General features: G+C 36.9%; 1 long non-coding RNA gene across 1 annotated transcript; it reads right to left on the bottom strand.

Moving 5' to 3' along the window:
* Positions 1 to 1005: 1005 nt before the first annotated feature.
* Positions 1006 to 3030, bottom strand: LOC140582385 (uncharacterized). Its single transcript, XR_011985326.1, has 3 exons — positions 2513 to 3030; positions 2173 to 2332; positions 1006 to 1242 (listed from the first exon to the last, which is right to left on the bottom strand). It is a non-coding gene; the product is annotated as an uncharacterized lncRNA (long non-coding RNA).
* Positions 3031 to 5326: the final 2296 nt, after the last annotated feature.

Here is a 5326-nt window from a genome sequence, read left to right as displayed (position 1 = left end):
ATTGAAAACGTCTTTATGTATGCACGGTGCACGCGCATTAACTCTGGGTAACCAATAGGAGGTTGATTGAACTTACTCTTCTCAGGTGTTTTGGAACCGACATACTCATGGTATGCGGGTTTGGGGTATATCAACCCAGAGGTTAAGATTTACCAAATGGTAAGTTAACCAAGCTTTCTGGAATACCCCCCAGATGTGTCGCAAATGATGCACGCCGCGTAGATAGATCACGTGGCATAGAAAGAAATCCATCCCAAATAGCAAAATTATGCTGGCTCTGATGTGGGCCACATACTGTAGTTTCTTCTGGCCCACTACCCGCCTGGGTCCTCGGCCCAGAATTGGCGTTTGTACAGCATCCCGACTTATTTTCAAAAGCTGGCCCAAATCTGGCCCACATACTGCACAACAATCAGAATGAGAGTCTGGCCCAAGTGTGGCACAGGCACTACAAAATGACTTATTCTTTAAGGTATGGCCCAGGTCTGGCCCACATACTGCATGCCAGTTAAAATGGGGGTGTGGCCCAAGTGTGGCACAGGCACTACAAAATGACTTATTCTTTAAGGTACGGCCCAGGTCTGGCCCACATACTGCACGCCAGTTAGAATGGGGGTGTGGCCCAGACACTACAAAATGACTTTTTCTTAAAGGTACAGTACAGATCTGGGCTTTGTGTAAGATATCATATTGTAAAGTAGCTTGGCCCAGGTCTGACCCACATATTATGTAAAGGTACAGCTATTTAATTGCTAGAACTCAGAGCTGACTGAATTAATGATCAAACTACAAATTGCAGTACTTCAAATTACATAGAAATACACTTAGCATTACAGTGAAGAAAAAACAAAACAATACGTTTCCAAATGGTTTTATTTTTGAAACATCAGGCAAATTCAGAAAACAATTCAGAACAGCAAAGCACATGGTATGAAAAATGTTTCACAAAATTGAAAAATTTGCATTTGTTTAATCTAAATTTTAATGAATATTAGAGAAAAAATGAAGGACTAGTGTGTGAATATTTGTATAGGCACAGTATACTGACACACATCTGACACATACTGGTGAGCGAAAGAGGGTGGGTGGTTGAGTGAACAAGAGAGAAATCTTATGAGTCTGTTTTTTGCCGCCGTTTTCTGCCTCCCTCTCGATCTAAAGCAAGCTGGAGCCATCTTTTCATGACAGATTCCACATCATGATCTGTCGCTTTGGACATCAGTGGATTTTTTCGAACTGCAGCTAAAATGGCAGACAGTAACAGATATGTCTCAAAATACATACAATATTGAGATTTTAAAACAAATTCATGCCAGTTTAAAAATAATCCATAAATAGACATAGGTTTTAAGATGTATCTTTTCTATGCAGCAACACCAGTCACGAAAATATGTAAATTTAGTTTTTCAACATATCCAAAAATTCACCTAGTATTAAGCTCTTATTTATTTAATGATTTTTATACTTGGTGACAAAACAGTTAAGCACCCAGTTGAAGTGGTGGAAATAAATCTGCACATGGTGAAAGGTCATGTGACTGTATTGCAATGATTATATCATACATTCAAATCAAGCCATTACTTCTGGGTGCTTAACTTTTTTTTGTCACTGAGTGTATTATAGATGTTAAGTTATTAGCGATGTTAAGTCATGTTTTATGGAACACCATAATACTCAAAATGAAATAAATACATTTATATGTGTATATAAATACATACATAAATATCTCAATAAATAAAATAATTACATCGTCCAAAGCTTTTCAAAGTATTTTCTATATCTGCTAGGCTGAATAATGGATCACAAAGGATTAGCAAATCACAAGCTCAGTCCCATCCCCCTCAAAGTGATTGACAGAGTGCACCATTATTCTGAAAAGAAGCACTATGAAATAAAAAGCTGGTTTGGAAAAACGTCATTCAGAAATACATCATTGTGAAAAGTCTAACTTTATTGTGAAATATAATTTTAATTATGTAAGTAATCACTTTTGCATTATATTATGAAATGTAATTCCATTTATTGAATTATTGTTAAATAAAATGACACATTTAATTATTGAAATATTTATTTGCATATTTATTTGTTTATTTGATTCCATACATTTTATCCTTCTCAACGACCACCTTGTCCAGCTAATGACCCATATGTTATATTTGCATAAATATTTACCAATCATCACATCCTTCAATCGCAGTGTTGCAAATGATGTCTTCCCGTTCAGCCCCTTCCAATTCATGTTTCTAGCAAGGCTATTGGAAATTGTTCTCCCCATTAGCCGCCAGACTGCATCCTTTATGTCACACCCTCCAATAAGACTTAAGTGATTCATCTACGAGAAACACAAAAAAATTTAGTCACAAATTACCAAACTTTACGGCTGATGGAACAGGACACGTTCACTTTGCATATTTTAAAAAAAGTTATTCATAAAGTCCAAAAGTGGCTGTTAAACTTTAAAATAGTGACCACAGAAAGTGGTATTCCCCGCTTAAGATATATAAAAACTTACCAATTTCTCTTTGAATTCTCCATTATCAAGTTGTACTTCTACATTTTGTAGTGCTTGTTTATCACGCACCGGCAGAAGCCCTTCTTCAATTTGACAATCCTGGGTGTTTTGCCGTGCTTGAAGAAGACGCAAAATAAATGTCTGTTGCTCAAGAATCATTTCTTGCTTTGTTAGGACTTCCCGAATTAGTGCTGAAACACATAGAGAGGCATTTGCAATGTTATAGTAAGTTTGATCGATAGCAAGATTTTATCAGATGTTGACAATGACAATTATTTTTCCAGTAGTCAGTAGCCATACCAGGTGATATTTGCCAGTGTCAGCTGGCAGCTAATGTACACCCTGTGATGTGATATTTAGTCAATCATAAACCCTACTCTTCACTTTATAAAGAAAGTAACATTAAATGTCCTGACCAAGTTTTGAAGGTATTCTCATGTATCTGAATTCTTTGCAAAGATACAGACAGCAACCGGTAAGAGAGTCAACAGGGTGCTAACAAATGAAATATTTACCGACACATGAAATCCACATTGTTCATTCATTTCTTGTGTTTCCAATCAGTATGTATACTGTGCATGTATAAATGGGGTTGTGCAAAGGAAAGTAGTATTTGAGTAATTGACTATTTAGCTGGTTGTGTGTATGCATGTTGAAAATAACATGCACGCACACACACACACACACACGTAGGGTAAACATATCCTTATGGGGACCGCTAATTCATTTCAATGGGAAAAATGCTAACGCTAACTATGACAACCTTAACCCCTACCCTGCCCTAACCATAACCATAAGTAACAAAACAAAATACAAGAGTTTTTGCATTTTTAGTTTTTTCATAGCAGTCACCGATTTTTATAAAATAGAGTTTTCCAGGAAACCGGTCCCCATAAGGGAAAAAAAACGGATATTTATCACGTTATGGGGACATTGTGTCCCCATAAGGATAGGTAAACCCGCTCACACACACACACACACACAGAATAAATTCACCCGGAGGTGTGAAAACTATTTCCATTGAACAAAATTTATAAATAAATTATTAAATTACACATTTATGGAACTTGCCTTCAGATGAAGTTTGATTGCTCCAAACTCTAGGTGGATGTTGTAAAAATTGTTGCTGGGTAAATGAATTAGCACTACCTTGAGGAAATTGGGGTACTAGAGGGAAGAGGAAAAAAGACCAGAAGACATTTTTAACGTAATTTATTTTTGATTCATCTGCATCAGTGAACTGCATCCAAGGTCAACTGCATTGCTAATGTTTAATTATTAGAAAGCTGCTACATTCAATTATTGTAGAAGACCGATTGATTAGCTTGTATAACAATGCTTGCAATCCAATCAATGTACCTCAACCTCAGAAACCCAATATACAATTTGCCATCAATGACAACCATGATGTAAATGTTACTAAAACATAATTATTTCAGGTACCACAGCAACTCTCAAACACGTTTACCACATCCACAACACAAATTTTGTGATTTCTATACTTTCAGAATTAAATCCAGCACTTAGAAAAGTGTGTACTGCAGAGAATACCCACTAGTGTTATATTTATACTTAGAACAAGGTTCAGGAATGAGTACCAAAGCAGTGTAGAAATGGCAACCAATGTAGAAATACTAATATATTTTTGCTGACAATGCCCACCCTTAAAAAACTTTCATTTCTAATAGGAAATTGCTCACGTGTTACTTGCCTTCAGCAGGAGTCCTTTGCAGCTGTGATGGTGGTGTCCAAGGTTTTGCATGGTCTTGGTGAAACTGATTGACTAAAGGCAAAAACAATGGCCCTGTTACACAGTGTTAGTGATGACAAATGAAAAGGTAACATCACAGCACAATAAATGCTCTTTCTAATGTAACACTGGCTAATTATGCTATTATATACATCAAATTTTAGTTTGCAGATAACACATCTTTTTGAGAAGTAACACTCATGAATATATGAATATTACCTTCAGATGGTATCCAGGACTTCTGAACTTTTGAAGGCTCTGGATGAGGTGGTGGTGGGGAAAACAAGTCTGCACGGTCTTAAGAAAAACAAAGCACAAGGGGGAATGACAATTCCATAACTTAAGTGACATAATGAACTGGTGGAAATTCTTCAATGTATACTTCTGGATAATCAAAAAAATCTGCTTAAGAAAATAAACAGAAAAGCAGGGGGAAATGCATATACATATGGGAAGTGCCGAGCCATACAGGGTCTTGTACTGGTCACTAAACTCCTGTTACTGACTTTTGTTTAGGTCATGCTCTCCACGTAGGGCATCTATAGGTTGCCACATCGTTTCCAGAGGGAGGGGTGGATTCTTCAGCCAGGGAAAAGTACTGCGACTTCCAGTATTAGTATTTTGCAAGGGTGTTAAAATTCTAACTTGGCTGATTGGTGGGGCCTCCGGTAAACGTCTGTCACTCTGCTGCAGTCCTGCTTCTTCTTCACTCTCACTTGAAGCACCATTAGCGGCATCTATAAGTCTGCTACTTGGCCTTAAGAAAAAAAAAACATTTTGATCAACATTATAAAACATTTGAAATTAGGGATGTTAACCGATGACCGTTTGACCGGTGGTTGACCGTATCAACGTTAACCGGTCAAAGTTGTCGGTAGTCGGTTAAAAAAAAAAAGTGATATCTAAATTAGGCTATTATAGACAGTGGACTATACGCTACTACAGTTAGCCATCTCATTCCTCATCTTTTTGTGTTAAGTGAACAAATTATCCCTCACACTCAATTTTTCATAACTCGCCTGTTTGTACTTAATAAACCAATAAAAACATTTGGCGCGAGGTCA

Source organism: Paramormyrops kingsleyae, chromosome 24, assembly GCF_048594095.1.
Source record: "Paramormyrops kingsleyae isolate MSU_618 chromosome 24, PKINGS_0.4, whole genome shotgun sequence".
Classification (NCBI taxonomy): Eukaryota; Metazoa; Chordata; class Actinopteri; order Osteoglossiformes; family Mormyridae; genus Paramormyrops; species Paramormyrops kingsleyae.
The sequence above is the reverse complement of the archived record's forward strand: the minus strand, read 5'-3'. Positions and strand labels throughout refer to the sequence as shown.